General features: G+C 42.0%; 1 protein-coding gene and 1 long non-coding RNA gene across 2 annotated transcripts in view; one reads left to right on the top strand and one right to left on the bottom strand.

Moving 5' to 3' along the window:
* LOC104021652 (LHFPL tetraspan subfamily member 2 protein) overlaps positions 1 to 26,120 on the top strand; it is a 97,484-nt gene that overhangs the window by 34,962 nt on the left and 36,402 nt on the right. The window lies entirely within an intron of this gene.
* LOC148055152 (uncharacterized) lies at positions 1,856 to 13,058 on the bottom strand. Its single transcript, XR_015705886.1, has 3 exons — positions 12,950 to 13,058; positions 7,799 to 7,894; positions 1,856 to 2,393 (listed from the first exon to the last, which is right to left on the bottom strand). It is a non-coding gene; the product is annotated as an uncharacterized LOC148055152 (long non-coding RNA).

Raw genomic sequence — 26,120 nt, 5'->3', positions numbered from 1 at the left:
AAAAAAAACCTGACACAAATGAAACAAATGGTGCCAGGCTGTATTGTGAAATCATCAGAAGTATATTCCTTTCTTCTTTTTGAAGATGGATAGGTTATTTTTCTGAAGGGGAGCTATCAGCTTTTGGTTTATTTTTGTAAGGATGTAACATATCCACTGCATATGTATGTATATAGTTTCCTTTGACTTAGATAAAAGAAGTTATGGTGCTATTCTAGAGTACTCGCATAGCCAACCAGTAGTAAAAATCAGGATCCTAAAAAAAAAATTATGAAGGAGGCTGAATTTATTGACAGGTTGGGAGGGGAAGGCGTATAATTCAGAAATACATGGGTTTTTTTCTAATGACATGAGTTAACATGTCAATAGAAACATGCTAATTAGTTTTCTAATGACATGAGTTTGCTTTACCTCATATGTAGCATAAATGTATGTTAATTGGGGTAATTAATATATTTTATGTGTATGAAAACAGGGTTTGTCTGGCAAAGTCTTAATAAAAATTCAGCACGGATAACTGTGTTTTTGTCTTGAACTAAATGATCCTAGCATTAAAAAAGGAGAAGGAATCAGCACTGGTTTTGGAACATCTATAGGAAAAGTACTACTGAATTCATAGGTATCACTGTTATGAAGTAAAACTGGATGCTGATGCTTACTCCTCAGTTTGCCGTTGTTTAGTTCAAACACTGGCATTTTTGCTTCTATAATATTTCCTCTGCAAGTTTGTGAATTGTTAAGGTCTGCTAAGGAAGTCTGTTGGTCAAGTGTGTACCACTGTAATTGTTTAAACTGGGAGCTATAAACCGTCCTTCTAGAGTGAAAGATCTGTTTAAACAAAGTGTTTATTTAAGCCCTGTACAAACAAATACATAATGAAGAGCTATATATTGTAGAAGGGGAAAACGTGGAATGGGCTGTGGGTCAAGACACCGTCTGTCTTTTCCGGGATGTTTTGTTGTCATGTGAACGGTAGGTGCATATTTTTAAGTTACTAGAAAAACGACTATTAATTTAGTTAAATATTTGGCTTGCCTTTCCTCATGGTATGCTTTAGACAGGTGTGTTACAACTCATCCCTGTGTTACCTTTAGTTCTGTACAGAATAGTTGAAGGAACCAGAAACAGTGTGACATGTACCCAGACACATGGTGAGGTATTGGTGGAATCACGTTGTTCCCAAACAGAGGATCAGTCAGAGTCAGCCAGTCAGTACGTCTCTCTTGCTCTTAAACTAGTAAGAGACTGTCCAATCTAATTCCTTCAACTGCCGTGTTCTGTGAAGTGATTTCTTTCTGCTAATACATAACTTTATAAATCAAAAATAATTTGTTTAATTCAGTCCAGTGTATTTGAAGGCCAGTATAGCTATTATAACCTTGATCCTGTTCAGTAAAGTTTTGATCCAAATTCCAATGGAAGGATTCCTGCTTACCTAAATTGATGTTTGCCAATGTGGATCAAGAGTCCTTGCCAGCTGTGTTTCTGAATGACTCTAAGATGTTGCGGTAAAGGCGTGGTTGATTTCAGCCAAGTCTGTTGAATGATAAGGTATAAATAGTTACCACTGGCAAAAACCATTTCAAATTCTGAACTTAAATAATGAAATGTAGACATTTGTCAGGAGTAAGGGATGAGAAATGTGCTGATTTGCTAAGTAGTGCTTACACTGGTGTCCTGATCCAATGTCGGGGGAGGTTTCGATACGATCCCAAGGACGAGATTAAGACGCAAACGAGGTCAGATGCCATACAACCCTTTGACTTTATTTCGGTGAACAAAGGGGTGAGGACCGGGTAGGGAGGCATTGGAAAGAATGTGGGGGAGAAAAGGGAGAGAGGGAAAAAGAGCAAGAGAGTGGGTGAGAGAAAGAGAGAGAAAGACCGTGCTCAGGCAGGTGAGGAGAGGGCCACGTGGGGGAACTAGCTACCACCACTGAGTCTGGCAGTGTCCTGTTGATGGGCTTTCTATGTCCAGCCGGTCCAGCCTCTGTGTCCAGGCGTCGAAGTGTCCACAGGAGCAGGTTCCAAGGGGTGCACGGGGTAGGAGGGGAAGCCCCCCCAAAAGGCGCATGCGGTCTTTTTATAGGGCCATGCACATGCGCAGAACGTGTCTGCATACGTGCAGTTCGTGCTTCTGCTTTTCGCGCCCTGGTCTCTGCTTTTCGTGCCCTGGTCTCTGCGCAGGCGTCATGTGGTGGTTTCGTCGGGGGCTGGATGTCGAAGCCAGAAGATGGCGGTAGAACGGCAATGTCGAGACAATTCTGGTTCCATAGCAGCTTCCCATGCTCTGCCGGGAGCATGGGGGGCTGGGAGGGAGCACGGCCAGGGGGGCTGACTCAGACTGGCCAAAGAGTTATTCCATACCATATGACGTCATGCTCAGTATATAAGCTGGGGGAAGAAGAAGGAAGAGGGGGACATTGGGCATGATGGCGTTTGTCTTCCCAAGTAACTGTTACGCGTGATGGAGCCCTGCTTTCCTGGGGATGGCTGAACACCTGCCTGCCGATGGGAAGTAGCGAATTAATTCCTTGTTTTGCTTTGGTTGTGTACACAGTTTTTGCTTTACCTATTTAACTGTTCTATTTTATTTTACTTCAATTATTAAACTGTTCTTATCTCAACCCATGAGTTTTCTCCCTTTTACCCTTCTGATTCTCTCCCTCATCCCACCAAGGGGGGAGTGAGCGAGCGGCTGCGTGGTGCTTAGTTGCTAGCTGGGGTTAAACCACGACACTGCTCTAGCACTCTGCTGTCTGATGAAGATACATCACTGTATTGGCAGCATACAGAAGATGTGGAGCCTTGTACTTGCTGTACTGAACACGGCAAACAAATTGTGCAGTAACTGTGCACAAGTAATATCGCAGGCTCCAAGCTGATCAAACTAAAAGAATAAGTATGGATATTTTACTGATGAATGGGTACTGGTAAAGGGAGTAACTCTACTATTCTACTTTCTGGGCTACAGGTAGGTTTGAAGCTACAATGCATGTGTTAACCTAACTCAGCATCTATAATGGCAGCTAGCATTGATGGAGAATGGAACCATAGTGCATAAATGCCAGAAATTATCTGTGTTGAGTAAACTGGGAAAATACTATTTGACTCTTTGATCTCTGTCTCTTGCTCTTGGTTTTCTTTCACTTTAAAAACTTCCTTCTCTTTAATTTTTCTTCTATTTAAAAAAAAAAAAAAAAGAGAGAGAAGCACTTTTTGATGTGCCTTGAAGGCTAAATAGGTTAGTGTGTTAGTGTGACCAATATTTAAATTAGTGCACTTAAGATAGGGTTGTTACTGGCAGACTGCTTTAGCTGATTAGTGTGTAACAACACATATTAGCAGAGTAATGTCATCTTCGTGATATGCTGAATCCAGTGTTCAGCCTACCTTCTAGGTAACCTGACATTTCCATTTGCTTCAAGGCAGGTACAGAAAAAAAGATTGCCTTCTTGCTATTCCTGTTGCGTTCTCTGTGTCCTGGCAGGCTGTCAGAATGGCTTGTGGACCTCCTGTCCCTGACAGGATGAGCTGCCTCCCAGTCTCATGAAGAATTTTTAACTACAGGCCTTTTTAGGCACTTGCATTTTGGGAAACCTTGGCAGGAAAGAGACAGTTCTGACTGCAATTGAGAGCTAACAGGGGATTTCCATTAGCACAATAGCCTCCCGCTATAGCAATAAGGAGTGCCTCAGACCAGACCAATAGAGACACCGGCTTCCTGTGCTTTCCCAGCAGTGCAACCGAAGGCGATACCTGAGCAGGCCTCTGCTTCCCAAATCTGGCCAAAGGGGTTTACTAAGTTGTTCAGAAGTGTGTTCTTAAACATCTGTTTAACCAGTCTGTTTTATTGCCACTCAACATGCTTCTCAAGGTAAAGCAATAAGGGTAGTGGCTTAGGATATTTTTTTCCTACTATACTTATTTATTTATTTATTTATTTATTTATTTATTTATTTATTAAGATGTTTGACCCACTGATATCCCCTCAGGCAGCAAACTAGTGAAATTATTCTGTCTAGATGGCCAGGAGTAACCCTTAGTAAAGTCTTGTTTCTCATCATTTTCCTCTCTGTCCTCTCCAGGAACCTCAGCATACTATTTAAGCTCCTGTTTGATTAACTTATCTTGCTCTTTCACTGATTTTAATAGCTTACTGTGCTCAGATAAGAACTGGGAGGTTTCTAAACTGAAAAGTCAGCATTACTCTTCTCCTCTTTGTCAGGGACTCTTTAGTTTGAATCTTCAGACAGTCATTTTGAGGACAGGAGGAGACTCTTTAGAGGACTGGGGAAGGGCAAATGTAGAACTAGATTCCCTACTTTTTTCTTTCTATTCTTTTTAAAGGTGCCGTGGAAAATGAAGGGAATTGTAAGCCAGTCAATAAAACCTTAAAGAGGAAAGCAATTATAAGCCAGTCAATGAAACCTTAATCCCTGCACATTTTTTTTATAACAAGTTATTAAACAGTTGCTTTATAAGCACCTCTGGGATAATAAAATTGATAAGCAGCCAGTATAGATTTATCAAGAACAAACATTGTCGGACAATCTTAATTTCCTTCCTTGGCAGTATAGCTAGCTGTATTGGGTCTAGCTGAGATGGAATTAACTTTCCCCATAGCAGCCCTCATAGTGCTGTGCTTTGTATTGGTAGCTAGAAAGGTGTTGATAACACACCAGTGTTTTGGCTACTGCTGAGCAGTGCTGGCACAGCATCAAGGCTGTCTCTCCAACATTTCCCCCCCCTCACCAGTAGGCTGGGGGTGGGCAAGATCTTGGGAGAGGACATAGCCAGGACAGCTGACCCAAACTGACCAAAGAGATATTCCATACCATATGACCTCATACTCAGCAATAAAAGCTAAGAGAAAGGAGGAGGAGAGGGGGGCATTCATTATTACGATGTTTGTCTTCTGGAGCAACTGCTACATGTATTGAAGCCCTACTTCCTGGGAAGTGGCTGGACATTGCCTGCTGATGGGAAGTAGAGAATAAATCTTTTGTTTTCCTTTGCTTCTGCACGTGGCCTTTGCTGTTTTTCTGTTGGTGTTTTTTTTTTTTTTATATATTAAACTGTCTTTATCTTGACCCATGAGGGGTTTTTTCCATCTTATCCACACCCACCCCACCCCCCCCCCGGTGAGGAGGGGGAGTGATAGAGTGGCTTGGTGGGCACCTGGCATCCAGCCAAGGTCAACCCACTACACCTTGTGGGAGCCAACTAAAAATTGCTGACTTGGTAATGTATCATACAAAAATTCTGTTTTCACTTTGAATGAGTGATTCACTCATTCACTCCCTCAAGGTCAACCCACCACACTAGCCTAGTAGATAAAAGATGAGCTGTAGACGGATGAGATATCTTGACTTCGTTATTTTTTTTCATGCAGCGACTGCATGTGAGATTCTTAATGCTATCTTATACATTATTCATAGAAAATGGTTGGGGAACTCACATGAAATTGTTATAAACTGAATATACAAGTGGCTGAGAAAAGGTCTCCAAGTGCAGTTGTTGATGACTCACTGACAACTAAGAGGGCATTTCAGATAGGTCTAGCGTATCATCTGTTTGGTTTTGTTCTGTATTTTTATTAGGCACTTGGCTAGTAGAATACAGAGAATGTATTTGTGGACAACAGCAAGCTGGGATATTGCATTAGCATGTTGAAAATCAAGATGAGTTCGGAATGATGATGGTAAATGATTTTCAAGCTTTAGGCTGCAGACCCTGTGAATCCACTGGTTGCTTATAAGGAGTCCTGAAGGGTAGCTAACAAAAGCAAGCCTATTATCAGTAGGCCTAAATTTACTACACAGGGTCCTATGCCTCCATTGGAAAATTTAAAGGGGTTCCTACGTGGGAAAAAGGTTAGTTGAAAAGCAGTTGTCTTGACAATTTGGAGAGACAGTCCAAAGACAATGAGTTGAAATTCCAAAAGGTGAGCACAACTCGCTACATTTTGCACAAGTGTTGAAAGAGGAATAAAAAGCTGAAGTAATGTAGCCGACTATAAACTCCAGGTTTTCTTTGAAGGACAAATATCATCTGAGACAAGGAATGTCACATGTAAGAGGGGAAGTAGCTGTTCTCTGCTTCGCAGAGAGGTCTCAGGTAGAGTACTATATACAGTTTAGAGTTATTAGCTTTTTTATTTTTCTTTTTTTTTTATTTTAAAGGGCACAGACATCTCAGAGTGTGTCTTAAGAAAGCAGCTGCAATAAAGTGCTTTGAAAATATGACCTGCAAGAACATTTTGAAGGAAGTAACTTTGTTTCTTCTCATAGGAAAAAAAAAAACCTAAGGGTTGTGGAAGAGACATCTCATGGGAAGTGAAAAGCTTTGTAGGAGATACTATCTTCCATTAGGGGAGAGCAGAAAAAAAGTAGTATGACTTGGGATAGATAATATTAAAATAAGAACTGTCTTAGGTATGCAAGTTTCTGTGGCAGCTGCCTAATACCCTGTGGCTATTATGTGGTTTAGCTTGTTTGTGTGCATAGTTAAGTACTGAAAGAGATGACTTAAATATATTGTGGAATAGCCTTTGAGATTAGAAATTTCCAGAAACAGGTTAGATGCAAAAAAAGTCTCAAGGAGGATCTAGCTATACTTGTTTGTATCACACAGTAGGAATTAGATAAGATGATCTTTTGAAGTCTCTTCTAGCTCTTTCTATAGTTCTACTAGTATAGGAACAACTTGAGTTAAGGGAAACTAACTGGCTCTTGAAACAGGAATGAGCATTCATGTGGAAAATCTTGGGTCAAAGAGCAGTAAGGTGGTATATTTTTTCAGTGGACTTGCTTGTGACTAGAACCAACAGGAAGGTATTGGTAATCATGGGAGTAGAGTTAACTGTCTAAAGACGACAGAGGCATTCTCAGCCATTTGGACCAATCTGTAAGGTTTGTCTCCCCTTCTCTCTCCTTAATAACTGAAGTAGTTGTGCCAAAACTGTTGTCCTCTTGATTTCATTTTGGTTTACTAATAGGAACAGGTTCTCATATGTCACCTAACTGACAATCAGGAATCTCAGTTGCTAGGGGCATCTGAGTCACGCTAGTTTTCCAGGCTGAAGTATTATTGTCGTTCCTGATGGCTATTGAACATAGCAGTGAATAGAATTTGGGCAGCAAATTCTGTCCAAAAGGACCAAATCCTATTTCACGACGAAATTAAATCTTGGTCGGTTTGTTTTTTTTCCCCATAGAAAGGATATCAGAGTTAATATCACCCTCATTTTTAGAAAAAGTTATGAAAAATTCTGTACCTAATTCTTCTTGCATTATCACTTATGCAATAAGAACCATAACACTGAAAAACAAATAAACAAAACCTAACCCCGCCAAAACCATTCCATTCCTGTGTAGCTGGATTTGACTGGCCAGTTTACAGGCTTCTTAGATAAATCTGAAGTAACCGTAGGTCTTGATGGAAATTTAATAATTAACTAAAAGAAAAGTAACATTTAAGACATGAAGGGAACAGAACTCTTGGTCTAAATGACTTCTCACTCCTTATACTGGGTGTAGCAAACACTACACATCAAGGTTATCCCCCCTAGATCTCCAGCCAACCCAGGCTTTATACCCCCAACAGTAGGCGTGTCATGTTATAAGGGGCGGAGACAAGGGAGTGTCGACCCTTAACTCTTTCCGTACAGCAAGTGATCTTCCGGTCACCAGCCCTTATCTTTACTACATTTCCCCCTCCCTTAGCTCCAGTAGTTCTGGATCTTGCTGGGGAAGCTGCGCGTAAAATAATCGATATATGGTAAGACTTATACAGACACGCATCCGTTACGTTCATGGATTTTGCCCAGTCCAGCCAGTCACGGCTCCCTCATTACTCCCCCACACGATCAGGATGCATAGGGAAATGGTAACCTGTCAAGATAAGAATCAATAGATTGATTAATGTCTATACGGTCAAATATTTCGACTGGGTACCCATTCTAGCGTCCCTTTCTCAGTTTGCACACACGCATACCCACGCCCCAGGCAACTGAGGGAATAAGGCCCCCCCCATTCACAGGTTTGCAGGTCCCGTACTTGAACCAAAGGGTAAGGCCCTTCGTTCTCATCGAGCCGGAAATGTGCCTGGGTTGCAGTCTGGGTTTTATAGGTGTTCCCTCGAATGGTATGATTTAAGGTAATTAGTGCCGTCGTCAACAGACGCTGTGCCCGAAATAAGGGAGGGTCAAGGGGAGGGGGAACCCCTGTTCCTGGGCTTATCTTTTCCCCCTCCCTAAGTCTGTCGAGTAACCCTTTTAATGTGCGGTGCGCGCGTCCTACAATGCTTTGGCCCGTACTGTTACGGGGAATGCCATGACTCAACTGAATATCCCAGCGCGCGCAAAAGTCCTTTGTCTTCTTGCTGACATATGCCGCTCCATTATCTGTTTTAATTTTTTGTGGGATGCCAAGTTGCGCCATACAGTCCTGCCAATGTAAAATAACTGCGGGAGCATTTTGTTTAGCATGCATAGTCGCTAAAATAACTCCACTGCAGGTATCAACTGTGACATGCAGATACTTACGTGGATTAAAGGGTTCATAAATCGTAACATCAGACTGCCATATTTGGTTGGGGGTTTACCCCTGCCTCCCAGAGGGGACCTTTGGAACACACAGGACAAGCAGCAATCACAGAGCGAGCATCTTGCAACGTAATGCCAGCGAGCCTAGCTAAACCGCGAGCTCCACAGTGGAGGAGCTCATGCAGGCGGAAAGCTCGCCTTAGGTTAGAAGTTTCTTCAACCGCCAGTACGCTCTTTGCTAAGCTGTCCGCTATTTCATTCCCAGCAGAAAGAAAACTCGGTATGGAACTATGACTATTAACATGGATAGGACAGACAGGAGCGGTTCTCATTTGCAGTGCGGTGAGCAACATTCCGGCAATCTCCGACGTTGCCCCAAGTGCCCATCGGCACTTCTTCAGTAACTTATATACATAGCAAGAGTCTGTGATTAGATCCAAGGCCTCTTCGGGCCATTGAGTGAGAGCCATCCATACCGCTTTGGCCTCAAGATACTGCACGGATTGCCCTTGATCTTGATAACTAATGTGGGTCCACTGACCATCCTCCTGCCATGTAACGACAGCTTTCCCAGTAATCGATGACGCGTCGGTAAAAACCGTGCGGCCTCTGGTGGGTTGTTCAACTATGGCACTAGCTGGCAAAAAATGGAGTACCTGGATTATCTCCCCATAGGGGTGTGGTCTTAGACCTTCAATACGACCCGTAAATTCAGCTATCGCCGCTTGCAGGAGCCCCACTTGTGGAAGTACCAACTCCCACTGTGCCAAAGAACAGGGCAATGCGATGATCTCCAGGTCCTTCCCTGTTAAGTGTTGAGTTTGCCTCCGACAGCGGAGAATAAGCTGGGATAATAATGTTGGCCAAGAAATTAAAGCCGTCTTTGGTTTGCCTTGATACAACCAAGCAAAAGGCCAGCCTTTTTCACCATTATTTTGAATTAGTAAACCATGGCCAGCGGTATCGGTCATGTAAATCAGGGCAGCGACCGGTTGTTCAGGTGTAAATCGAGCAAGACCCCAATGCTGGGCCCGCTCCATAATTGTCCTAAGAATCTCCTGATGGTTTCTTGAAAAGAGTCCTTGGAGCTAGGGGGGAATCTCCTCCTTTCAGGAGTTGATATAAGGTACTCATTTCTGCCTCAGATATTGGAATAAAGTTTCTAAGCCACAATAGTTGTCCAATTAATTTTTGTGCCTCATGGAGTGTTGTCACTGTAGTCCGAATTTCAAATGATTGTGCTGTCACGCTTCATGGCCTCAGTTGAGTACCTAAATACTTTACTGCACGCCCTACCTGTGTTTTCCGAGGCTCAACGTGCAACCCATGTCGCTCCAAACTGACTATCAGCTGCACGCGTGCCTTTTCCAGTAACTCCTCTTGGTTGGACGCCAATAACACGTCATCCATGTAATGGAAAATGATGACCGTAGGGAAATTTTCTCGAATAGGACGTATCGCAGCAGCTACAGCAATTTGACACAAGACTGGTGAGTTTTTCATGCCCTGGGGTAACACCTTCCATTGATATCTGGCGCACACGGGTGTTGATTGTTAGGCTCAGGAACAGTAAAGGCAAAGCGTACTCTATCTTCTTCATGCAAGGGAACACTAAAAAAGCAATCTCTAATATCTATAACCACTATTTGATAGTCAGGTGGAATCATGGCCGGAGAAGGGAGGCCCGCTTGTAGCAAGCCCATGTCTTGTATACATGCATTAACTGCACGTAGATCATGTAGCAGTCGCCACGCTCCCGATTTTTTCTTTATCACGAAAATGGGGGTGTTCCAGGGACTTGTGGAGGGTTCGATGTGTCCTGCGTCAAGTTCTCGTTGTACCAATTGTCGAACAGCCGCCCTCTTTTCCTCTGTCAATGGCCACTGCTCTACCCACACTGGTTTATCTGTCAACCAGGTGAGTTTTAATGGGCGGACACAGGCAGTGGCCATTATGATAAATTTGTACGCAGCACTATATTCATCTTCTGCAAGCAACATCGTCCCAAGATGACAATGGGTAACTCAGCAATGGCGGGGTTACACCATGCTACCCTAGCTTGTCCGGATTCCGGATCCTTCAACATAATTTGCATTGGGTTCCTGCTTTAATGCGAGGTCTGCATGCCTCCCACGCCTTGCAGCGAACCTCTCGGTTCGAGTGGCCAATCATCTGGCCATAGATGTGATGGGATTACTGTAACGTCCGCTCCTGTATCTAAAAGGGCTCTTAATACGAGGCGTGGTGTTCCCCCCAACTCTGGGAGCCATGGGGTAACTATAATATCTACTTCTGGTCGTGTGGTCATGTTTAGGGCGAGTGCCACATACGGCGAGGCTCTATCCCCAGCCTCCTCTATTGCACGCTCCCATCTCCCCAAGGCAGCTGAGTTGGATATTGCATCATTGGAACCACAGGCGACTGTGCTGGTCCCGGGGAAGGAGAGACTCCCTGTGCCATACATTGCGCTGCTGTCGTCGGACCTGTTGAGCTGATCACTGGGGCAGGTGGGGATGGCACGGCCCTCAGCCATCCCCTCTTCTTGTTTCCCCAGCCCGGTCTCCTTTGCTGACTCCCCGATTTGCACTGTCGAGCTCTGTGGCCTAGTCGCCCACAGCGCCAGCATCGTAGGTCTCTCTCTCCTTCCCCTGTTCCAGGGGTGTTTATTTTTGAAGGGCATTGTCGCGCCATGTGTCCTTGCCCCCCACACTTATGGCACGTAAGTCGTGCGTCTCGGCAGGCCACATGGACCGCAGCCACTACCGGTTGCATACTTTGCGCCTGTTCCTGTTCCAGCACGTAACGAATCATCTGTGAAAGCGTGGTCCCTATGGGTAACTGTCTTAGCAACACTGCAGTTTGTGGGTTTGCTTGCGTACGTGCACAGTCAAGCAATATCGCCTCCTTAGCCTGCTCAGGAAGTCGAGCAACCTGGAGCACCGCTTGCAGCCGGTCTAAAAACTTTGTGAAGGGCTCACTTAACGATTGCCATATTTGGACCCATGGAGGCTCCCTTTTATCAAGAGCCACGATGATGCGTATCGCTTCCTGGGCAGCTTTCGAAGATGCAGCAAAATCGCGCCCCCGCATTCGCTGAGCCTGTGCCTGAGGAGTTGTGAACTGCCCTTCACCCATCAACTGCTCTAAAGTCACTCCTGCCATGGGATGGTCGGCCTGTTGCGCCTCGATAACAACTTGGGTGCACCGATTCCTCCACTCCTCCCTAAACAATACCATCATCGAGGGGGTCAATACGGCCCGCATCAACTGAATGATATCAAAAGGTGCAAGCGGCATTGCAAAAACACAGTCTAGTAGGACTTGGGTCTCTGGGGAATTTAATCCATGACTTTTCACCGTTGTGACCAATTCTTTCACCAACTTTGCATCTAACGGTTGCCACTCATATCCTCCACCTGGGGCTGCTCAGATAGGAAATGCTTGAATCGGAGGGGCCTGGAATCACACTCCTTCCAAGACACATTTTTTTGCAATCATCTGCCAATCCGTCCTGTTTGCCCTCTCTTTCGGCATTCCTCCGGCATAAGACTTTCTGCATTTGCCACCACCCCTCTCAATCGGCTGATCAATGCCTCGAGTTCCCTTGAAACCTCATTAGTCCGTCTCAGAAGCGGGGGCGGATGAGCAACAATCGAGGATCCCTCATCACCCCCTTCGCCCTCACTGGTATCAGAGCTCATGGGGTAATCGTGTACAGGCTCCCTCCACTGTGAGGGAATACCAGTTTGATTTCCCATTGCCCTAGGGATAGGGGTTCCCTCTGGTGGCTCAGGTATCGCTAGCAGTGCCGGGGGAGCCCTACCACACCCCCCGATGTCCTGCACTCCGCTCTCTGTGTGTCCAGCACTCGTCGATCACTGGGATACAATGGGGCATCCTCAGGTGTTTTGCCTTCCTTTTCTCCTTCCCGCCATCTTCCTTCACGTAGTTCACGATACCGCTGGGATCCCACATCAGCCCCCGGGACCCAATCCAGCAACCTATCAGTCAGCTCCCTTTCCACACATTGTTGCAACTCGCCCCAGGGGTACTGAGGAAGTGGCAGATCTGCCGGTGCAGGAGGTGCCGAAGGTTCTGTGGGCGGCCGCTTTAAACTCCCCACTTGTATCGGGAACACCTTTCCCGACTCCTTTGTTCCCGCTGCGCCATACTCTCCCTGCACCTCCCCTTCCTCCTTTGGCTCAGCCCCTGGTAACGATGGTTCTGTCTGTGTCCCACAGGCCACTCCTTCCCAGCCAGCCTGTGTCCCCTCCGAAACTAAACTTGTTGGCTTTTCGTTCCCAGGAGATTCATGCCCCGTCAGCGCACCACATGCGGCAGGCCGGCACCGCCTTGCCACAAACCCCCTCTTGAGCACCCTTGTCGTTACCGACTTTAGTACCTTTATGAGTTCCGCGAGCTCCATCGCTGTTGCCTGATGACGTCGGGGTCACCACTGTGTAGCAAACACTACACATTAACATTATCCCATCCCCCCCGATCTCCAGCCGACCCGGGCTTTATACCCCCAGCAGTAGGCGTGTCATGTTATAAGGGGCGGAGACAAGGGAGGGTCGACCCTTAACTCTTTCCGTACAGCACGTGATCTTCTGGTCGCCAGCCCTTATCTTTACTACAACTGGGCAGGATCTATGTACTGCACTAGGGCACTCCTCAGATAAAGGAGCCACCTGTCCAGTCTTGATTTCCACTGAATTAAAAAAGCTTTCTAAAAGTGGACCTACATTTAACCTCTTTGTAGAATACAGCCTCAGCTTTTAAATCTGGTTGTACCTAATTTGTTTTCCTGTTTGAGAGTTGGCTGTGGATCATGGCTTGTTTCCCAGCAGCAAATGAAATCATACATATGAGAGAGGTAAAATATTTTTTCTCATTTGTAGCTTTTGTTTCTCACAATAATTATACGTGACTGTCTAAACCTGTTGTGTCTTACATTATATCATGCTGTTTGCAGAAATGGTGATTAATGCTGTTTGTGAACTGGGAGGGGAATAAGAGTCTAATGTCTGCGTACATTTTGTGCCTGTTGGTTTGTCTACCTTCATCTGGTATTTGGCATGTCTTCCAGTATTTCATGAGAACAGAATAGCCATGTTCTGGTCAGGCCAAGTGTCCATTTAGTTCCATGCTCTCTCCAAAGGCAGCCAGTAAAGATGCTTGGGGAGAAAAATATAAGAAATGCATGAAGTATATGTAGTGATTCTTTCCCATGGTTGGGTCCCTTAATTAGTGGTTTAGGGACCTCCTTAGCTAAAGGTTTCACCCAAACGTTTGTGTTTTAAATAACCAGCAGTGGGTCTGTTATTCAAGAATTTAGTTCTTTTTTGAGTCCATGTGTGTGTCCGATGTCTTGCTGCAATGATTCTGTAACTCAAATATACGTTGTGAAGAAAAAGCATTTCCTTGGTTGTTTCAGATCTACCATTTCATGGGCTGCCCACTAGTTTTTGTTGTGAGAAATGGTTCCTTGTTGACTTTTCCACACATCAGTCATTCTGGCAGCCTATGTGCTCTTCTCCTTGGTAATTTTTCTTCTTTGCTGAAGACTTCAAGTCTATTTGGTCTTGGAAGGTTTGACAGTGCTCCAGTGGAAGAGTCAATCTCACAACACTGCGAAACCACCACCATCTACTTTGTGGCCAAGGCACCGAATTTTTTTACTTTCTCTGCTGGTTTTGGCTGGGATAGAGTTAAACCAGCACACTTTCCCACCAGTAAAACTGGGTTAATATTTCTTTAATTAACTGAGGTTCTGTGAAGACGGGTTAATGCCTATGTTCCAATATTATGGGTTAGATGACATGTATAAATTAAGGAGGAACCAAATTGTAGTTCTGAAAATGATGATAACTTCCACAAGTAGAATATTACTGAAGTTCCTCCCTTTGTATGCTGTACGTAGTCATTAATAGTGACTATCATTATTTGATGAAAGATATTCACAGGCATTTTGGTTGCTAAAAGCACTTGTAATAGCTCTATTTTTATGGTTTCTCATTTTATTTTTATATAAAAACTTGAGAATAATGAAGGCAATCTTATTATGGCATCTTACTTTGAGGAACATGTTGATGAACAGCTGGCAAGGCTGAGAAACAAGATGTTATGTAAATTTTCAGTTAAATAGGAACAAAATTACTTTAGAATTTAAAATAACAAACACTTGGTTTTGATTCCAAAGAAAATCATCCATTTACCTGATTGTGAATTGGATCTGAACTGCGACCCAATCTGTTGGGCCTGTAAGCAGATTCTCTCCAAGCACCTTGGCAGTCCAGTTGTGCCTCTTTTGCCCATCAACCAACCATATGTGCCTGTCTGCAGTTTATCAAACGCTCTGTTACTCCACTTTTTGCTATGCTGCACCTTTATGGCCTTGCACAAAGGAGTGAGGGTATATTTGCCATACATTAGTGGGAAGGACAGTGTGGGTATAGTGTTGTGGCAGGTTTGGGATGTATAGTAGTGCTATGCGGTGTGGAGAATTAGGGAGCAGTGAGTAGTGGGAAAGGCTGGGCGTGGCAGCTCTGCTAAATGCAAGCGCGTTGAACGTGAGGTGGTGGGTGGTGGTAGGAAGTTCAGCAGAGAGGTTGGTGGGACATGGCCCATGTGGCCTAGCAAAGAAAACGTCCGAGTCCTATTCAGTTGTTTGCTCCTGTATTGGGAGGAAACTGCATCATTCTTTGATATTAGGGGGTAAGGAGCATGCATAGCACATAGCCCTTCCTGCCAGCAAGTGTCTTTTGTACAGCCTTGTTACAAGGCATTGTCCTCCCTCAGCTGTTAGGTTTCTGGGCTGGGCTCTACACTAGAAGTCGCAAGTTTGTGCTAGACCATGTCATTGTCTACTACGTGTTATTTGGAGCTGCATACCTTGCAGAACTTCAACTAGGGAAAAGAAAGACTCTGCTGAAGAGCAGAATAAAGACCAGGTTGGCAGGCAAGAGGTGTGGCCTGCTATGACATACCGAGCTTAAAATTCAGGGAAAATGTTTTATGGGCCTTTCCTCTACACATTTGTCAATGTTGTTTTGAGTTACAGAATTCAAAAGCAAACCACAGGTTTTGGCAGGTAGGCTAATGCTTTCTAGCCCAGTAATCATAAATGATGACTTAAAACATGTTTTTTAAAATAAATGGCTTGTACTATTATCTAATAACTCACACTATGTTTAAGTTAGAGAAGAGCCAAGGGATTGTTATAATCTATTTTAAATTTTAAAATGTCACTTTTCCTTAGAAACAGAGAATTCTGACTGGCAAGATTTATAAGCCCAATAGATCAAATTTAGTGTACTATTAAAACTGTAATTAAGTATTTTTAGTGCTTCAAAATTGAATTGTTCTGTAGTAGTCAGTAATAGCTTAAAGTTATTCCTGCTGACACCAGCAGGAGCAGTTGAATTAAGCCAGTGTTTACCATTTTTTAAAACTTTACTTTGAATATATATATAACAGTTTTATTGTTGCTTTAGTGATTTTTTTTTTCTCTTTCTTTCATAGCCAAGTGATTTCGTATTATAATTTTCTGTTTTGGCTACTGCTGAGCAGTGCTGGCACAGCATCAAGGCTGTCTCTCCAGCATTCCCCCCCCACACCCCCAAAGGCCAGTAGGCTGGGGGTAGGCAAGATCTTGGGAGGAGACATAGCCAGGACAGCTGACCCAAACTGACCAAAGGGATATTCCATACCATATGATGTCCACTCAGCAATAAAAGCTAAGAGAAAGGAGGGGGGGGGGGGGGGCATTTGTTATTACAACGTTTGTCTTCCGGAGCAACTGCTACATGTATTGAAGCCCTGCTTCCTGGAAAGTGGCTGGACATCACCTGCTGATGGGAAGTAGAGAATAAATCTTTTGTTTTCCTTTGCTTCCATGCACGGCCTTTGCTTTTTCTTTATTAAACTGCCTTTATCTTGACCCACGAGTTCTTTTCCATCTTATTTTCTCTCCCCCCCCGTCCTGGTGAGGAGGGGGAGTGATAGAGTGGCTTGGTGGGCACTTGGTATCCAGCCAAGGTCAACGCACTATACCTTATGGGAGCCAACTAAAAATTGCTGACTTGGTAATGTATCAGATGAAAATTCTGTTTTCACTTTGAATGAGTGTTTCACTCCATATTTGCCATGACTGTAGTCCTCCTACCTTCTTCCAGGATTGTTAAATTTACTGACTAGAGAAATTCTGAAGCCTTTGCCCCTTGCTTATGATCGCTGTTGTGACAGACCAGCTGATGAGCGCTTTGAGCTCAGCCCAGTTGCTGAGGCCATCAGCTTCATTTAGGGTTTGTTCTCACAGCTTAATAACTGGATTTCAGTGAGAGTCACCGAGTTGGATGTAGTCCATTTGTTCTGCTAACAGCCCAGCTGTGGACATGTAAAATCCCCTTTCCCTGTTGCTCCTTGCAGCAACAGGTTTGACTGTTACATGCTCATAGGAACCAATTAGATAAACAGATGTTAAAGGGAGCCAGTTTCGGGTCTTGGTGGGAAGCAGTAATTTGGGAGGACTTGCATAAGGGCTTGCTGACACGTAGGTGATAGGTGTCTGGCTTTGAGGGTGTGGGTGCCATGGAAATTGCATCACTCTTCTCCCCTGTTTGCTGAGGCCAGATGAGGATGTTTGTAGAAATAGCAGCCAGAGCACAATCTTACTTATTTTAGCAAATAACAGCATACTCTAGAAGCTCATCCTTGGTCTTGGTTTTGTGTTTCCCTTTCTGCATTCAGCTCCATGCAACCCTTAAATTCATGCTTGCTTGAATCTGTCTTGTGGAGAGACTTTACTTTGGGGTCTTTTTGTTTTTCCTTGTTAAATGACAAGTTAGATAAAATGTGGAACATCAAAGTTTGATGTAACAGAGATCTGTTAGTTCATCTACTTAATCCATTGCTGAAGTGGAATTGCCTCCTGCTGGGTGCAACCTGAGAGTAAGTTTTAACACTTTCAGTGTTGGAAATGAGGACAGGAGAAGCATTTTCTTTTCTTGTTCCTCTACTGACTTGAACTGTTTTGGTCATTGCTGGAATAGCAGTACATGCTTCAGACAATGGTTAGGATTTACAGAGGGTTATGTGAACATTGAAAGGCAATTGTTTGCAGCAGTTGCTTTTCAAAAACTTAGTAAAAGTTTTGAGGATATTCAGAGGAGCTGAATTTTAAAATGTTTAAGTACGTTTGTACTGCAAGTACTTGTGTGCTTTCCCTCTCTCCTTCCTATTTAGATAATGTTGATTCTTACATGACCACTTGTATCTTGAATAGCATTTGAATGGTCTTGAAATCATGCAACAGAATAGCAGTTTTTAACAATAGAGGCCCAGCCAGTGGTGTTTTCTTACCGATACTACTACTACTACTAGCTTGAAACAGCATTTTTTTCTACCGCTAGAATACTACTTCTAACAAAAATTAGGAGATTATGACCAAAACCCACTCGTATGTAAACAGTAAGAGTAAGAAGGGTAGGAAAGAAGGACAAAAATGAAGGGAGTGGAGGGGAGAAGACTTCAGAGACAGAAAAGGCATGAGTGCTCTGTTCTTGACCATTGCTTCTAAAGGCTACTGAGGCTGGTAAAGAAAAAAAAAAAGAAGCAGAAAATTTAGCTTCACCTATTTCTTGCAGTTTTTTGACTTGTTCCAGCTTATTTGTGGATGAAATGCCATACCATTGCTATCATCAGCTGTCCAATAAATAAATATTTGGTTTTCTCTGAAAGGAAAAAAATGGGAGTTCTCTCTTTAGTGAAAGTACTCAACAAAGATGACATGTTGGAATTCATGTACGTGGATCTTAGTGCACTGTCACTAAGAAAATATCATTAACAGATGAAAAGCACTTTTGTAACAATGTCTTGCTTTTTGTGCAACAAAATCTGATACCCAGTGGTTTGGCATGCGACCAAGGGTGTCACCTGCATGCTTCATGTCTGGATGCATATATGTAAAAAGGCAGATTTCTTTTCCCTTCACCACAGTAATGAAACTGTAAAATGTAATTATGGGCACCACTGCTGAGGTTCCTAAATGTATGACTCAAGGAAAACACCAGATGTGACTCATGATAGAATGAGCTGGAAATCATCTGAGCTCCCTTAGTTTTGGTTGATATTGGTTATAGTTGCGCATTTCTTTGCAAGGATCATGCTTGTAGATCCACCTAGCAGCATATTTTTGCAGTGTTATCCATGCTAATAAAAAGGAAAGTAATATCACTGGGAACTATGCAGTGGTATTTGGATGATGGAACTTTGTTTTTTGTGCCGGGCGATGAAATTGTAAGTATTGATTTAAGTAATTATACCTCATCCTTCACTAAGGGACAATATAAGTTTGACTTCGTATTTGTTAAATATAAGATATTAAATAAGGTGACACAAATTTTTACGGTTTGATTCATCGGAAGCTAGTGTATTGTAAAATGTCATGTATTTAATAAAAGGACCGCTTTCCAAAATAGGTCCATAAAATTGGGCTTTCAATATTCATATAATTATTTCCATTCTTGTCCACAAGAAAGAAGAGAGAGTCGGAATAGCGGACTCTTAGATGAAGAGAAGATGAGTCCATTTTCCACTTGAGTTTAATCTGTAGATTAATTCCATATTCTTAGTTGTTTGTGTGTGCGTGTATTAGTCCAGTTTCCTAACTCGCAAAGGTTGCAATGATGCAGCGTCTATTGTAACGGTTCAGCAATTTGCAGTGTGCCTAAATCAACGAGAGTTATATGAAGGTATGTCTTTTGTCAGATTTTCCAACCAGGGTGGCCTAATCCACCCAGGTTTTTTAGGCATTTTTAAAATGTTGTCTGTGTTCAAATTTGGAATAATCAGCACAACTGTAAGAGTCATTACATGAACCACCTGGATTTAATGCTTGAAGTGAGAAACAGCTGTGGCTTTTTCAAGAGCTGTTCCTATGATGTTTCTGTGCACACAATCAAATTTGAATGAAAGAAGAATATCTCCATATCTGTAGTAATGCTGGTACACCTCTGTCCAGAGTCCACTGAAGGTAGGTGAAAAACTCCCATTGGCTTCAGTGAGCAGTGACTACACCCTTAGAAATGGAGTATATGTTGAAACACACCTCATCCTAAAAGACTCTTCTAGAACTTGACAGAATTTGGCATGTTATTTGAAAAAGCCTGCAATGAGGTTGTTACTAGAACATTATTAAGTAGTTTTATTTCTTTGACCTCATTATATTTGAGGCATTTTTTTTTCACCTGTAGAGTCTATAAATCACAGGGTTAAAAGAGGCCCAGAGAGAAATTTAACAAATATTAGCCTCAGATGTTTTAGAAGTGCTTGGAGAAGAAGAGAGCAGAGAGAGTAAACAGTAGATAAAAGGTTGGACCTTTTGTCATTGCCCTAATTATTTTTGGAACAAAAGCAGTGGCTTTTTTTTTCTTTGGGACATAAGTGTATTTAGATGGAAAAAATCTGTTGAATTGTGAACTGCTCCAATTCTCCTGCTTTTTAATTTTTAAATAGTTTTGGGTAGTTTACAGCTTACAACTTCATTTGTTTAAATTCTGTGATTTGAGGAAGAAGAAAAAGAGCTAGTCAGACTCAAATCTATTTCTAAAAGTCATAACAATGTGATGTTTCTATGGCATAGTCTAGAACAAAGTCTGTTGTGTAAAACTTTTATCATTCGGTCTAAATTTATGATAACAGAATAGATGTTTTTTCTATGGAAAAATTATTTAAACAACGATGGAATGGAGTTGGTTTGATGTTTGCTGAAGTGTGATGAAGTGCATACTGTAGTTAAGAACATATTATTTTTATTAAATGGATGAAAAAGTCTTTGTGATCTTATTATTATTATGATTATCTTTTGGTAAAGGTCTAGACTGAGTTTTCCAGTTGCTAAAGCATTTTGCTGACTTGCGCATGATGGCTTACAGTTGCACAATAAGGGTTGATGGCAGCTATGCTGATTAACATACTGCCTTTATAATTTTAACAAAATAAGAGGCATTGTCCCAGATCATTATCACCATCTGTAATTCTCAAATGTTAGCATTAGTGTTATCTAGTACTACTGTTAGCTATTGCAGGACAGAATTGCCTGCTTGCTCCTTTTAAAAGCTGAATTGAATTGTATCCCTTTGTTCCAAGGGGGAGCTCAGCTTTTGGAATAGAGCAATCTTCTGTAGCTGACTTGTCCTTTCTAAAGTATAAAAGGCTAAGGGGAAAGTATGGTTTTGCAGAAGGAAAAAGGAACAACTTGGGACTCTAAATCACACAGACGTTTTGGAAGTTGTGTGCAGCATATTGAATACTACTGAATCAGGAGCAGATTCCAGCCTTTTCTTTGCTGAGTGGAAAGCCTTCCTGTGGTGGTATTAAAAAAAAAAAAAAAAAAAAAAAGCATTCATTGTTGTTCAGCTTCTGCTTTTTTTCAGCCATAGTAGAAATATCCTCTGGAGTTTACAGTGTTGTAGAAGCTATAAATTATGTAGCTTCTGTCAGTACAGAACAGTACAGTATTTCCAGCACAGTATTTTGTTTACCTGTAGCTGCTACCTTTGAAGTGCAGAGTTGCTTCATGCAGTCCTTTGTTGTTCTGTTCTGTTCTAAGCTGACATTTACATGTCACAAAAAATAATTAGTACCCAAATATTTAAAAGTTTGAATGATTTCTGTTTCCCATATAGACTATGGCTTTTAGTTGTAGTGGAAAGGTTTTTATTTGTTTTGTTTTGTCTTATTTTTGTTGTTGGGGTTTTTGGTGGGTTTTTTTGTTTTTTGTTTTTTTTTCAAAGCAGAATTCCAAAATGTTTGCAGGAAGGGAGAATAGCTGTCTGACAGACAAAAGTATATTGTACACTGATGCTAAAAATCACTAGAAATACTTCCAAAAACTTTCCTGCTATGTTGATTAGAAAATTGGGTCATCTGTGTGCTTCATTACTGTGGTTTGATTTATATTGCCTAATTGCAGCTAGATTTCCGGGGCTTTAGAATTGTTCATTCCATTAGGAAAAATAGTAGCTTTTTGTTTAAAGAAGAAGAAAAATTTCTGGCAGGAGGCAAGGAAGACTGTATGTACATCTTCATAAAATTGTCACTGAAAAATAAATGCCTGTATGCATACTCAGAGGCCATTGTTGTGGGTTCCTGGCTGGAAGCAATTTGAGTCCTTGAATAAAATACAGCAATCACTGAACCTGGGTTCCTCAGTACAATCTGTTTTGGTGGTGGTGGGGTTTGTTTTGGTTTTTGTTTGTTTGTTTGTTTGTTTGTTTTATAAGTATAGGGTGGCTGCATTCATTCTTCAAGAGAAACAGGAAAATATTTGATGAATTTGATAAAGGGACTTGGCAGGGTTTAATTTTATAATAAAACACGATTTGAAAGTTTGGATGTGTGAATTGTACATCTTAGCTTCTCTTTGTGTTTAAAGGACTTCTTTGGAAAATAAAGTAGATGCCTTTGCTCAAGGGCAGTGTAGGATAGAATGGCCTACATGTGGTCAGGTCTACATTGGAGTGAATTTTCATTAAATTTTAGTGTGTTGAGTTCTGTATTTCATTTTGTGCTGTCAGACTTTATGGATAACATCTCTGAGATGATGGGCATTAATGTCAGACCAATCCTCAGCTCCCTATTTTGGTATGTTGATAGCATATGAATAGAATACTTGGCACTGGGAGGAGGCAGTGCAGCCCAGTGGCCTGACTGCTGCTGGTGATCATCAAGGGCTGTCTCTGGTACGTGAAAGTGGTGATTTATGATATGGAGTCTTCTGCAACACTTTTATTTGAGTATGCTGCTGTTGTGCGTATTTGTGTTAGGGCAGCAAATCCGTGTTGTGTAGAATTCCTCTGTGGATATCAGAGGTTGCAGGGAAAAAATTGTGAGGGAAGAGAAATTTTTAGATCGTCTCACTTCTGTAAACTTCCTGGTTGTTCATATTAATTTTGGAGGAGACATCTGGAAACCCTGGCTCCAAGAATGTTATAACTCAGCAGGCAGCTATTAGTAAATGTGCAGGGTGGAACATCTGCAGCAACCACAGGACAGCTTTCTGTGCCTCTCCTCAAAACCTAGCTTCTATGACAACTTCACTTACAAGCTATTTGTTAAGACTTTGATATAGAAGAGAAGCAGATGTAAGATATAATAACTTCTGAGTTATTAGTGGGTATTACAAAGCAACAGAGATACAAGTGGCTTAGCAGCTGTTTCCAGTTAGCCATTGTGTAACTTGGTGGTGATGCTTTAATCCAGGGAGGGAAGAGTATGGGTTACTCTTCCACTAATACAATGTAAATATTTGTGCAGAAGAAAAACAATTATGCAGAGCATTATTCTGTGAGATTGTAGTTCCCAAACATATAATCACAATGATTATCTTAAAAACTTTTTTTTTTTTTTTTTTTTGGTAAGGTTAGGTCGTTAGGTCTCACATATACATACATGAGCTGTCTGCGTGATCTTTTCCAGGCTGTTAATATCTTCTTGTTTTGTTATTTCATCCACTTGCATGCTTTCTGTTTTCACCATGCTTTCTCCCATCTTCAGATAAAGCATAGGACACTTTCTCCATTTCTCTTGTTTTCCTCATCAGTTTGTCATAATTTTCCTTTGTTCTTCCAACGCCAGCCAAACTGGAGACATTTTCTTCTTTTATCCATAGCTAAATGTTATGAATCTCATCAGTGAAGGGGAAGAATGACCAACAGGACAGGCAGGCTGAGTGACAGGGTGAGCTTCTGCAGTTGCTCCAGCCTGAGAGCACTCATGTGATGAGTTTTGTAAAAGATCAGGTCAGCCAGCAGCAGCAGAGCTTTTGTTCAGAGGAAAAGGTACATGATTGCAAAGAATTGACACCTTTTCTTAGAGATTAAAGAAGTTTATCACAGGTTTTCTAAAAGTTAATGCAGGATCTTTTTGAGAGAGGAGATCTTGCAATGGAAGTTTGTTTCTTGCTAAGGATATGCTACAGCGATGTGTTGATAGGCAGGTAGGTTGAATATCTGTGAGACAAAGTGTTAAGAGCATCCACTGGCAAAACCTTAATTACTTGTTTTGTCTTGCTACCACTGTGGATCAGGGGTCCATGTTATGATAATACTGCTGGCCAAGGTCAAGCACACCCCTACAGAAGTGTATGACCACTTGTATAGTGTGTTTTTGAAGTACCTGTGAACTGGATCTGCATTGTTTTATTTATCTGTTAAAATGTTCTCATACTAACTATTGAAGGATGTGATTTAAGGTTTTCATGAATATGTCAAAGTTCTTCCTATTCTCAGAGCTCAGTTCTTGGCTTTAAATGCAATTTTCAAAAACTCACAGAACAGCATAAGGAAAATTTAAATTAACCTTGCATCCTCCCTACTTAAAAGACAAATATGACTTCAGGCATCAGCTTTTTGTGTAAGGAATTAACTTTGACTTGCCAAGAGATAGTCTTAAAAGATAGAAAGAGTTTTCCCTTGCTCTTAGAATAATACCAGCAACAGTCATAAATGAAGAGCCTGTAGATTGCACTTTGCAGGGGAGAGATGGGTAACAGGGGAGGGGGAGGTAAATAGAAGTATCCCTCTTTTTCTCTTTCCCAAATATTATATCTCTATAGAAAAAAGCTATGTGGACAGAAATTGAAAAGTATAGATTAAAATAGCAATGAAACAGAACAGTAAAATCAATTCAGCCCACACCTAAATAGTTGGTGGGTTTTTTTTGTGTTTTTTTTTTTTTTTTTTTTAGAAGGACAGCTACCAACAAAGTGAATTAATGTTGAGCTACAAAGGGTATTAAAAGTTGTTTTTTTTTTTCACTTCATGCTAAAAATACTGTGTCTATTAGCTGAATACAGCTTACTACACTAGAGAAGAAATTTTATTCAAGCTACTGTAAATATTTTTCCTAAGTCACTTTCTTTTAACTCTGTGGGATTAGAGAGAATATTTTCTCTATATATGTTCTAATGAAAGTGTGCAAGCAATGCAGTAATTCTTGACTGAATTTGGGTACATTTTGAATATTCTTTTCAAATTTGTTTCAGCAGCCGCTGCCTGAGCATTCACGCACCATTCAGGGAGTCGCACACACACCACCCAAGACTTTAACTGCTAGGACCGGAGTCCCTTCACAGCAGGCAGCTCCACTGAGCTGACAGGTGCCCCTTTTCGACTCCTTACTCACACACACTCACCCTTGGGTGCTTTCTCTCCCCTCAGGCTCGACTCTAGGTTTCCCCGAAGCAGAGTCTCCGACATGACGTACGCCAGGCAAATTTATTTTGAGTGGTACAGTGGTGAAGAGCAGCTTGAGCTGGGTGCCTCCGGAGAGGGACCCCGAACAAAGAAATCCCTGGGCAATTATACCCTTACAGTCTAAGTTCCCCTCCCCTCATGTGATGGTTCGGTCCAATAGCAATATTTGGGTCTGGGGTCTTCTTGTTCCTTATTGGATCCTTTCCCTGTCTCCAGGCAGGACATTCCTTTTCTTATCTTGAATAGTTGCAGCTTCTGCTGATGGTTGTGGCTACCTTATCTTCCTGGTTTGCACCGGTTTCAGGGCCTTCCTTCATGTAGCTATGTAGGAATTCAGCATATGGTCAGTGTATCTAGGTGAAAGTTCACAGCTTGCAGTCTAAGGCTTCAATAGGCCTTGCTCCTAACACTATGTACTGGATTCTATTTGAGCTAGAAAGTGACTTCTACAACATTGTGAATGGTGTTTTTCAGAATGTGGCCATTGGAAGCATTGAAATTCAACTTGCAAGGACTCTTCATAGCAAGAAGAGTTCTCTTAAAAGGGTTTTTTGTGGGTTGTTGTTTTGTTTTTTTAAGTAGCCCACTATAATCTTTAATCCTGCCAAACAGAGATTCACTGCTATAGATGCAAAACCCAGGCACATTTGTATGCTTATTATGCAAGTAAGGAGAATAAAAAAAAAAGCGTAGTGTTATAGGCTAACTGTTATGTGAATGATGTTGGCATTACAAAAAAAGAAAGCAAGGAAAGCTGTTGTACTTCTCCTTTTACTGCCAGAGACCTCTGTTAAGGAGAATGAGATGAATGGCTGAGAAAATATCCCAAATAAATATACTGTGTAAAACTTCACTTTCACATAGGATCTTACTCTCTTTGGGCATGCTAACCTATTAACCTGGGACTTCTGGCATCAAATGGCAGCTTAACCCACCCCAGAGTGCTTCCCATGTTGACATATACTATGCACAAAGATTGCTTCTTGCCAATTAGCTCTACCCTGCACGAGCCCCTTTATTGCTTTCAAGTTTTTTTCTTTAAATTTGATTCTTCAGCCTGTATTACATTGTGAAAGGCCCTGAAGGGCTGACTTCGGTGTTTCATTTGGGTGGCTGAAACAGGATTTGTTTTAGAGGATTTCTTAACACATGGCTTGAGTAAGAGAATATTTCATCAATAGTTATGCTTTTTTCCACTTCAGCATTCTTTTTTCAGTCTCTGTGGCTAAATCAGTGATAAAAGCTTTTACGACTGATTAGACCTGAGAGATGAAGGCTAACTCGGCAGCATGCTTCACGTAAAAAAGCGCTCTG

Source organism: Nipponia nippon, unplaced genomic scaffold, assembly GCF_047370975.1.
Source record: "Nipponia nippon isolate SJK-2023a ecotype South Korea unplaced genomic scaffold, ASM4737097v1 scaffold_26, whole genome shotgun sequence".
Lineage (NCBI taxonomy): Eukaryota > Metazoa > Chordata > Aves > Pelecaniformes > Threskiornithidae > Nipponia > Nipponia nippon.
This window is presented reverse-complemented; position numbering and strand designations above follow the sequence as displayed.